We start from the raw sequence: 12,500 nt of genomic DNA, 5'->3' as shown, positions 1-12,500 counted from the left end.
TATTTCTCTGAAAGATGCTGATTTAAAATTATTATCTTGCTCATAGGTTTCTTTTTATGCTGACGTGCTAAAAAAATGAATATATCATCATCATCTCCTCCTATGCCTATTTACGCAAAGGGCCTCGGTTAGATTTCGCCAGTCGTCTCTATATTGAGCTTTTAAATCAATATTTCTCTGTTCATCATCTCCCACTTTATGCTTCATAGTCCTCAGCCATGTAAGCCTGCGTCCTCTAACTCTTCTGGTGCACTGTGGAGCCCAGTTGAACGTTTGGTGAACTAATCTTTTTTGGGGAGTGCGAAGAGCACGCCCAAACCATCTGCATCTACCCCTCACCATGATCTCATCCATATATGGCCTATACAATAGACTAACATTTTTCCAGTCTGTCTTATGTGGAAATCGTTTGACTATTTTTCGCACGGAATATCTAGAAACGAGCATTTTCCCATATAAAAAACACCAAGAAATTGATGATAGAATTGTTTCCTGAAAACCAAAAGTGATGTTAAGGAAGCAGTTGTGATGATAATTCCCATTGGTTAATTGTAAGGTACCTTTCATGAATACCAATTTAATGATGATCCGCAAGATTTGTAATATGTCGTTATCATTTTCCCGTTACTTTGACATTGCTCTCTCTCTCTCTCTCTCTCTCTCTCTCTCTCTCTCTCTCTCTCTCTCTCTCTCTCTCCTCTCTCTCTCTCTCTCTCTTAGTTGTTTCCGGTTATATTCTGGTAATAGGCACCCAGGGAGAATTTGCAATTTGGAAATATCCTCATTATCTGTTTGATGGTATTTAGATTATCAAGAACAATCGCACGCAACGAAGTTTGCACAAACTCACGATACCTCCCTTACATATATAGATTAAACGAAGGAGAATTTAACAAAATCAACTCCTTTTCTATGAATTCATCTTCAAATTCTACCAAGGAATAATCAGCCGAATGTAAAAATCCACGATAGAAAAAATATGTTGCTGCGAACCACCATCTTGAAAAACAAAGTATAAAACCACGAGCGTCCCCTATTCTCTACACAGGGTAGGGTCAGAATTGATTCCAATTCTATGTCGTACATATTTGAAAGCCTTCTATTATCATATGTATGATGACCTTGGGGACCTGGATCTCTTGGCATTCATCATTAGGACTCCCTCTCGGGGAAAATGTGATTCGATTTTTTTTCTCATCATACTGGTAAGTGGTTATAACTTTCTATGATTTATTAATTCATCGAGAGAGAGAGAGAGAGAGAGAGAGAGAGAGAGAGAGAGAGAGAGAGAGAGAGAGAGAGAGAGAGAGAGAGAGAGTGTGTGTGTGTGATCCAACAAAGGAGGGAACTTGGTGCTTTAGGGCTTTCCCACTTTCTTATAAAATTTTCTTTTCTTGTTGAAGAGAAAGATGAAGACAGAAAGATTCCTCATCTTTAGTTTCTCCACTTGAATCACTTGATAACGAGTGTAAATGGGTATTATTATTATTATTATTATTATTATTATTATTATTATTATTATTATTATTATTATTGTTATTATTATTATTATTATTATTATTATTATTATTTTAATTCAAATTATAGTTATTATTATTATTAATATTATTATTATTATTGTTGTTATTATTATCATTATTACTATTGTAATTCAAATTATAGTTATTATTATTTTTATTATTATTGTTTTTATTGTTATTATTATTATTGCAATTAAAATTATTATTATTATTATTATTATTATTATTATTATTGTTATTATTATTATTATTATTATTATTATTATTATTATTATTATTATTAGCCAAATTGCAACCCTAGTAAGAAAAATAAGACGATACTGAACATAGTGTGGCAAGAGGAAAAATAGTCTATTTTGAATAAAGGAAATAAAAAGAAATACAGAATTAAGAAAGAAACTATTTTTAAAAAAAAGTAACAAATACGAAACGGAGATCAAACAATTGATATTGGGAAATACATCTGTACCGAGTTTTAACTTTTGAAGTTCTACTCTGACAAAAAGATCTTAACACCATTTGTTCAAAAGTGAAAAGAAAATTTCAAGAAATTAATGACTATAGCCTATATCTTATAGTGTATTATTCATTCTTGGAATATCTGAATGTAAAGGATAATATTTGAGATGGTTTGGGCATGCTGTTCGCACTCCCCCAGAGAGATTAGTTAAGCAAACCTTCAAATGAGCTCCGCAAGGCACTAGAAGGGTTAGAAGACCTAGACCTACATGGCTGATGATCATGAAGCGTGAGGTATGAGATGGTGAATGGAGAAGTACTGATTTAAAAGCTCAAGATAGAGATGACTGGTGAAATCTAACCGAGGCCCTTTGCATCAATAGGCGCAGCAGGTGATGATGATGATGAAAGGATGATACATATTTTTTTGTTTTAATTAATAACACTGGTTTACAAAGAAATTGAGGCAAGCACAAAAATACTCGTTTTTACCTAATTTGGGGGTGCTGAATTCAAATTTAAAATTGGTTTTTACTCATCACCTCTATCTTTTTTTTTTAGATATGCATAGTGTGCATTTTGTACATATGCGGTACATAAAGGCATATACGCATTCAGGGTTAAATCTAATATTGTGAGACTTATGGCTTACTTTTTAGTTATTATGCATTAAATGTAAGTGATTGCATTACATTATATATATATATATATATATATATATATATATATATATATATATATATATATATATATATATATATATATATATATATATATATATATATATATATATATATATATATATATATATATATATATGAAGATGGATTTTGGCAGTTAGGGCAGCAGGTCTCAATCCACACTCAGTAGTGCTCTGGCAGTCATTGGAAGAGGTTGTCTCGCAGGTGGCACAGAAGGTTGGAATCCCTCAACTATCGTGTTACACATCTTTTGGGTAGCTAAATATTAGTATCACATTTACCAATGCACATTTTATTGCCTCGCATATGATTTAGTTTTGCTTTGTTATATTTTCAGATTCTCCAATGGCTTCAAGCACGTCAAAACCTCGAGGATGGCTCAACATGGCCAATTCTTTCTGCTACGTGTGTGGGGACTTCACAACAGTTGCACAACGTCGAACCATCACTTCCCTCCTCAGAACCGCCTACTTTCACTACTTTGACTGTAAAATTGGTGATCAGGACAAGTCTTGGGTTCCACATATCTGATGTAAGCCCTGCTACAATTGACTAACTGCATGGGTTAATGGCAAGAAAGCGACTTTCAACTTTTCCATACTGATGGTTTGGAGAGAGCCACGAAGTTACGCAGATGATTGTTATTTTTGTTTAAACTAATATAACTGATTTTAATGCATCATCTAGGAAAAAGATAAAATATTCCAACCTTCCATCTGCTATGAGACCCGTTCCCCATTCAGATGATCTTCCTGTACCCACATGTCCAGTAAATAAGGATCTTCTTTCCTCACCAGATGAAGAAATGCCTTCAAGGGAGGATACTGCCGAGTCAATATCTTTGGAAGATATTGAGTCTACATATTATGGAACAAGTAGCAACCAGCCACACTGTATATATATATACATATATAGATAGATAGATAGATAGATAGATAGATAGATAGATAAATGGGTGATGTGTTTATGCATATTTCCCTTTTTTATCTTAATCTTTAGAGAATTTGAAATAAATCCATAAATATTTTGGGATTGTGAAGTTATATAACATGAATCAGTTGGCCAAATAATTTGATGAAGATAGGGAGGAACCCCGAAACATCTGACGAGACAGAATAAATAGAAAAAAAATTGACTCAAAGACAACCACAGAAATATGGAATTTCTATGGAAATATATAATTACCACTATGGCAATTAACTTTAATGAACATTCTATGAGATATAAACTGTCCTAAATGCACTAGAGATAGTGGACGGATAAGGTGACGTTGGCAGATAGAAAAACAATGATAACGCTTCAAAAAATCCAGAGCCAGAGTACAACAAAATTAAACATAGATGGCAGGATGATGGAATAACTTTTGCACAAAGTTAACCTCACATAACTTACCCCAACCTAACCTAACCTAACCTGACCTAACCTACCCCAACCTAGCCTAAACTTTAACAACGAGAATCTATCCAACGAACCGTGTCCTCGTGGACCTGAAGCAGAGAAAATACAACCATTTGTTGACCATGAGGTATGACTAACCAGAAATTGTTCATACTTCACGGAAGATCTATTGGAAACGAGCAGTGCCGAGATAGGAGTGGGATCTACTTTGGAAGGATGACTACATACATGGCTGTCTAAATTCATAGTGAATTCTATTCATGTCATTAGCAATACATTTTCAATATCCATCCACATGCTATCAAAGGAATACAGCATTTGGTCAGAAATCCAAAAAAAAAAGTTGTTTCCTTGACTAACAACTTTTCAATATCGATCTGTTTACTGCTTGATCTAATAAAAAAAATATGGAAATTATCATTTAAATACCAATTATTCTATCACTATCTAAAATCAGATTTAGTAATTGCATACTACGATTAGACGCATAAAGGGAAAAAAAAAGTTTGGTTTTTCAACTGATTTTACCGATCTGTTTATTAATTGGAATACATTCGTTATACACCCAAGCGCAATTACTGAAAGTTTCCCCATATTCCTGACCATTTGCTGAAATCTAAAATACTATGTTGGTCGGAAAAAGTCCAATTCTTATTTTGGCGTTGTCCACCCACACTCACACCCTCATTTTTTTTCATTATAAAAAGCACGATAGAAATATGAGATATGATCATTCCGTCACTGATATTTTAGATTATTTATGAGATATTCATTCTATTGTTTTTTCTTCGAGACGAAAGACAAGCACCTAAACATTTATTTTTCAGACTAGCTGGGAAGAAGTGACCTGTTGGTAGCTTCCTTGCTTGGTGATAGCCATACTGAAGTTCAAGTCCCGCTCAAACTCGTCAGTTCCTTTATTAGCTGCATCGTCATCGTCCTTGTCAGCTAATATAGGGTGGGGTTGGTGAACCCTATAAGTCTATCTGCCGAGTCATTAGCAGCCATTGCCTGGCATCCCTTGTCCTAGCCTCGGTGGAGAGGGGTCTTGGGCGCTGATCATATGTATAATCCTGCTTGATAGGGTAATTTCACTGCCCCTTGCCTCTGCCATATATGAGCGGCCTTTAAACCTTTAAATGGAAACAGGGAAGAAGAAAATGAGCTTAACCAGGTAAGAAGTGATAGAGCTATCTTCTTAAAGGAAATAGGTAAAGAATAAAGAAAAATTTGCCTTATCTTTAAGATTATCGTTTCCCCAACAGTGGGCAGCACAAAGCTCTTGAAATAATCATAAATATATCTTTAATGAACAGATTTGACACCACGATTATCTATATCTATCAAAACTATCAACATCTATTAAAGTTGTATATCTTTCCGGGATTACTATCTCGATAACCTCTCGCAGAAGAAGCGTGGATCCTGCTTCGTCAGGAAACGTTCAATCTGTATTGATGTTTGTCTCGATACTTGCCAAAGCAAACGTTTCCAGCTGTAATCATGGTGAGAGCTAAAGTTTTGCAGCCATGCCAATGTTGATTATCGCCACTAGGAAAGTTTTCCAAGATTAACGACTATTTGAAGAGCAATTCCAAGAAATTCGCAAGTTTTTTTTCGGAGCGTACCTTATACGTATATATATTTTATAAACACACATACACACACACACACACACACACACACATATATATATATATATATATATATATATATATATATATATATATATATATATATATATATATATATATATATATATAAATATATATATATATATATATACATATACATATTGACTGTTCTGAATTTTTAAGCGTTTATAGAAACATTCCCCTCAAAGAGCAGATCTGATTCTGATATGACATATTTCCCCAGGCTGCCCTTATTCCAAATATCCTCCCTATCCCACCCTCTCCCTTCCCTAGCCAGCCTACCCCTTCCAACGGGTCCCTTATTCCTGCAATATTCGATAAAATCCAAACTTTTCAATCGGGACGGAGGGTCACCTGTTTTTCAAAGAGCCCATGAATATGGATATGAAGTCTCATGGAAAGAAAAGACATGTTGCAGCATGCTATACTTTTTATCAGTTTTGCATTTATTCACACAGAGAGAGAGAGAGAGAGAGAGAGAGAGAGAGAGAGAGAGAGAGAGAGAGAGAGAGAGAGAGAGAGAGAGAGAGAGACTGGTTGGATCATTCCAAAATCCAAAGCAGATTCTTTTTACACGAGGAAAGGAATATTAAGTGATGTAACTCTTGACAATAGGTGTGTGAAGAGATTAAGTTCTTTGACAGATAATCAGAAAGCGTGACGTGCTTGTCCCAATTGAAAGCTCGGTCAACAGTTAGGAGTAAAGTAAAACAGTTTTTGCTTTAGCATTGTTATATATAAATTTTTGAAGATTGCTCTTTCTCTCTTTTCCCAAACTTTGCAGTCTCCCACGGAAAAGTCAAAATATTAATGAGGGTACTAATACTGCACAGGTGCCGGTGGGAGGCTCTAGTAAAGAACTGTCTCTCCATAAAAAAAATGAATGTGTAAAATATTGATAGAGGATAAATTGTGTAGCTACTGGTAATTCTATTAATTTATGTATATCTCTCTCACATTTTCTCTTTGCCTATATGAACACAATCGTTTTCAAATTTCTATAATTTAACGCGAAAACAAGTATGCCTAACTCAAAGTGCAATAGTGTTTCAGTATGAGATAATCTCCAGAAATGTCTATAAATCCATTTAGTATATTTCTCCCAGGAGACACTTGGACTCTCGGATTAATGGAGATAAACGGAAAAGGTAATCATATAATGACTTTAAGAGAAATGAGTACAATAACCGTAGCAGACAAATCTCCACCACGAAGCCAACAGAGAATGACTATCACGTTCCTTCGTGAGATTATTTCAAGTCAGATTCCAGATTTATGTTATATGAAAAAAAAAGAAAGTAAAAAGTAAAAAAAAATTGGCATTTCAAAATTAGATGTATGCTACCAATTGTACTTGATACCCGGTAACGTACCAAATTTAGTTAACAAGTACCAAAAACGTAACCATGTGGGCCTATCGTGGATGTCCAATCCTCATCAACTAAGCAGGCTAGTCCGTAGGGTGTGTGGGCATTTCTCACAGGATTGTAGCGTTGCTCCAGTCCTCAAGGACAAACCTAAGTCTAGAGATAGAAGTCAACCGGCGCCCATATTATAATTTAAAGATCTCTGTCAGTGACGTCAGTCACACCAAGCCAAAGGTTGCAGGCCTATTCATATTAATCCAGTAGACAATAGTCACATCTCACCTTGGAAATTTGTCTTACCAATCTCATTTTAAGAAATATTAAATTTAATCAAGAATCATGGATAGAGGGTGATGAGATTCCTGAATTACCTGAAACACGCAAAGAGAATTAAATACTTGCAAGAACACTTAGTTCTGTAACAGAGAAGGAATCTTTGAGGTATATAAGAGGTTATTTAGTTAAAAAAAAAATTCATTGAAATATCCTGAATTAGGAAAACAAAGGTCAGGTGTTGTTGCAGATGATAAATGCTGGATAGATGTCATGAACAGAGGTGGTCTTTATGTGCCCTCAGATTCTTTCTTTTCCAAATTTAGTAAGATGAGATAAATCTTTTTATCTCTCCATGGTGAAAAATTAAGAGCGGGAAATAATTGTGTTAGAACTCTTGCTGATGAGATAAAACTTGCTGGAATGTCTTTACACGTTGATGTTATTTATTTCTCTGGAAAAATATCTGTATTCTGCAGAAAAATAGATTTCAATGAAAAGTCAAGAGATTGCAGAAGGATAAATAAGAAATTTATAAAAATTGTTAAAAAGAGATTTTGTAAATAAATAATCAAATTATTCATGAACCTACAAATTATATTTTATTTATATTTGAAAATTCTATAATAGAAACATTGTAAATAAATTGATAAATTACTTGTAAGTCTACAAATTATACTTGATTTATATCCAAAAATTGTGTAGAGGAAACATTGCAGATAAATTTGCAACTTATTTATGATGCTGCAAATTATATTTCATTGATATATGGAAATTGTTTAATGGAAACATTGTTTATAAATTGATAACCTATTTATGAACCTGCAAATTTTATTTCCTTTATAATGGAAAATTGTAATAAGGAAATATCGTAAATAGAGAAATTATTTTAAATTGTAAATTATATCTTATTTATACTTTCATACAAGAAATAAACTGAAATTATTTTATTTCATCTTTTCTCTAACTATGCGACATTGCTGAAGAGTAATTTAGTTAAAAAAAATCCAATTGAGAGAGAGAGAGAGAGAGAGAGAGAGAGAGAGAGAGAGAGAGAGAGAGAGAGAGAGAGAGAGAGAGAGAGAGAGAGAGTCATTTGAATAAAACAGGGTAAAAAGTCAATAAACATAGGTAAATACTCAAAAGTTCCTTTAAAGCTAAGGCGTTAATGACGTTACGCGCAGAAGTGATTTAAATCGTACCGCTGTCTGGCCGACCTTATACTTGTATATGTAGCTCTTGGACAAACCGCAGGGTCAATCCTCTACGTGTATGGGCGGTTTTCGTCTAGGATTAAATCATAACTCTTGTGAATGGAAGCACAATACTCTGCTACCGAGGTGAGCATTGGCATATATACAGACAGATAGAACACTAAAATATCAATCAAATCCACCGATAGTCCCCCGTAAGTAATAAAAGACGTTCGCCTCCCTTGGTCGGGGTTCGATGAGGTCCATGAAGATTTTTATTCGTTGCGCACGAACTAATTTAGTTTTCACATTATGAGAGCAATAGTTGTTCAACTCTCTCTCTCTCTCTCTCTCTCTCTCTCTCTCTCTCTCTCTCTCTCTCTCTCTCTCTCTCTCTCTCTCTCTCTCCAAGCATGTCATTTTAAATATAAATTATAATCTTTGGTTTTAGAGTTAACAAGGCAAGAATTATAAAGAAGTTTGCTGCAGAGATAACACAGTTATTCGTTAGTAAGTTACCAGATGACTGATAAAATCTCAGCCACTTCATTTTGGTAACTTATTACCAATCGTTATCCACTGTTACTTAAGGAACATTTTTTTCCGGTTCCGCAATTAACCACCAATACTAGTTCCACCATATTTCCTGATATATGACTCTATAGATAAGCTCTTTTTTCATTCAACCACATTTGAATAGATCATATCACTACTATCTTCACCTCACCTAATTTACAGTTTAACTCTTATCTCCTTTCTTAAATATCTATAATACTACTTTCTTTTATTCTTTCGCTGTTAGTATTACCGTTTATTCAAAACTACACATTCCTCTCTTCTATTTAATTTTAAAAACCTGTTGGTAACATTAATTTTCAAGCTGTTACTCTTTCAGATGTTTTTTGATGTAAAGAGCATCCCTCTTATCAACATAACACTACAAATTTTACATATTTGATATTTGGCTTTCGAAAAATTTGAGCAGGATAGCACAAGCTAAGCTAATAGCACTAGGAAGAATATATATATATATATATATATATAATATATATATATATATATATATATATATATATATATATAATATATATATATATATATATATATATATATATATATATATATATATTTATGTATATATATAAATTTTTACCTCATTCTTGGGATCGAACGCTAGCCCCTTCTAATGGAAGGCCAGGTCGCTTCCAACCATGCCACGAGAAGCCAATAAAAGAAGTCGGTACCTAACTGCTCTGTATATATATATATATATATATATATATATATATATATATATATATATATATATATATATATATATATATATATATATATTTATGTATATATATAAATTTTTACCTCATTCTTGGGATCGAACGCTAGCCCCTTCTAATGGAAGGCCAGGTCGCTTCCAACCATGCCACGAGAAGCCATAAAAGAAGTCGGTACCTAACTGCTCTGTATATATATATATATATATATATATATATATATATATAAATATATATATATATATATATATAATATATATATATATATATATGTGTTGTGAGTGTGTGTGTGTGTGTGTGTGTGGGTGTTTTGTGTGTTTATCATACATATACATATATATGTATATGTATATATATACTGTATTTTATATATATATATATATATATATATATATATATATATATATATATATAAATATATATATATATATATATATATATATATATATATATATATATATATATATATATATATATATGTGTGTGTGTGTGTGTGTGTGGGTGTTTGTGTGTTTATCATACATATACATATATATGTATATGTATATATATACTGTATTTTATATATATATATATATATATATATATATATATATATATATATATATATATATATATATATATATATATATATATATATATATATATATATATTCTTCCCTAGTGCTATTAGCTTACCTTGTGCTATCCTGCTCAAATTTTTTGAGAGCCACATTTCACATTATGTAAAATATTGTAGTGTGATGTTGATTAGAGGGATGTTCCTTATATTAAAAATATTGCTGTTCCAAAACACAATTTTTACACTATGTTTGAAACAAGTTACCTTTGCCTTTAACATTAAAGGAGAACCAATATAAGGCTATCAGGTATAAGATCTGATTATGTTTACTATCAAATAACAGGGCAATGAATCAACTAGGACTCCCTGCTGCCCTAAAGCTACCTTATATTTTGAATAAATATCTTTTTTGCTCAGCATACTGATTCATAATTCATGGATTGTTTACACAAAACCCATGGTTAAATTTTATGCTTCTAAAAGTAATATCAAGAGAGAGAGAGAGAGAGAGAGAGAGAGAGAGAGAGAGAGAGAGAGAGAGAGAGAGAGAGAGAGAGAGAGAGAGAGAGAATAATTTTTTTACGAATAAAAGCGCATCGATTTTTATTTCTAACTCTCTTTATTGACTATCAAGACTTTAAAGAATATCAAAATCCAGAGCAATTATCAAGTCTAGAAAAAAAGAAACGTTCGAGCTCTACTCAATATATGGCCCAGTCCATTCCAGATTTTTTTTTCTCTCTCTCTCTCCTCTCTCTCTCTCTCTCTCTCTCTCTCTCTCTCTCTCTCTCTCTCTCTCTCTCTCTCTCTCGTTTTATGGCCGCAAATTTTCAAAACTACGCTAAGTTAATCAGAAATATCCAAAGACAATCTTAAATTGAATAGCAGATACCATGGGACCGTAATAGGAGTAGCAATCGGAATTATTTACCTTTATCTTGGTGTGGGATGTTCCAATTCATACCAAAACACTACGACATATTTGCTGTTAAATTCTTACTAAGACCCATGGTTACCAGGTTTTCTAAATGAGAAAAGACCAACTTTTAAAAACAACGGAAGCTTCAAAACGCCAAACCATTAGCAGAAAAGGGGCAAAAATATAGCATTTTTTGGTCGATCAATTTCAAAAAGGCCAAATTGAAATATTTGGCACGATAAAGGGGGATTTTGTCTGAAAAAAAGCCAACCTGGCAACTCTGCGTCTTAGCTACAGTTAGCAATTACACTTACTACTTCTCTTTCTAATTGCTTTATTTTAGGGGTTTCTTTTCTCGTCCTATAGTACAGGGGAACCCTACTCTATAGGACCTTAGAGGACAAGAAAGTCTTAAGTTTCGTTTTGAAAACCATAATATCTTCAGGGTTTCGTATGTAAAGTCTTGAAGCCACATATTTAAAAGATATAGAACCTACAGTTGACGTATATCTTGGTTCCAATAATTTGAAACCATTTGCAACTATTCTCGTGTTAACACGATTTTCGGGGCTACAGAATGTGTAGCAATTCTTTTAGATATTTTGGACGTCAGGTTCTGATAACTTGGAGAGTTATTGTACATATCTCAAACTCAATTCTTGCTTTAAAAGGCAACCAAGAAAATATTCTTCTCAGGCTACTTAAATATCATCGGTATATGATGTCATAAGGGCATGGGTTAATAGTCAAGAATACAGGATAGGAGGCGGTGAATTGGTTGATTTCAGTCGTAAGAGGATTTATTGTCTAAGTTAATTGTCAAAATTAAAATGAGCAGAACAATTCTTCAAAGCGAGCGAATTAGAACTTTAAATCTTGAGGATGCATCACAAAATATTAATAAGTTTCTCGCTGTCTCTTAAATGATTTCAATAGTCAATTACAATGGAATTTACTTTTAACTGGTACAATACCCGGGGAGAGCGGATGGGGAGACATTTGAATTAAAAAGAACTATTGGACGTCTTATGATGTAAAGACGTCCGCCATAGCGATGGTAGGTTTGCCGCGGCCGGTAGGCCTAAAAGTCAAACCATTCTGTCGTGGCCGCTGAAAAGAGCTCATTTCCAACAGGTATCGTGTTCGAGTGTAAACACTTGGTTCATTTTCCCTTGAAGGAAT

Source organism: Palaemon carinicauda, chromosome 12, assembly GCF_036898095.1.
Source record: "Palaemon carinicauda isolate YSFRI2023 chromosome 12, ASM3689809v2, whole genome shotgun sequence".
Taxonomy (NCBI): domain Eukaryota; kingdom Metazoa; phylum Arthropoda; class Malacostraca; order Decapoda; family Palaemonidae; genus Palaemon; species Palaemon carinicauda.
Note: the sequence above shows the minus strand (reverse complement) of the source record.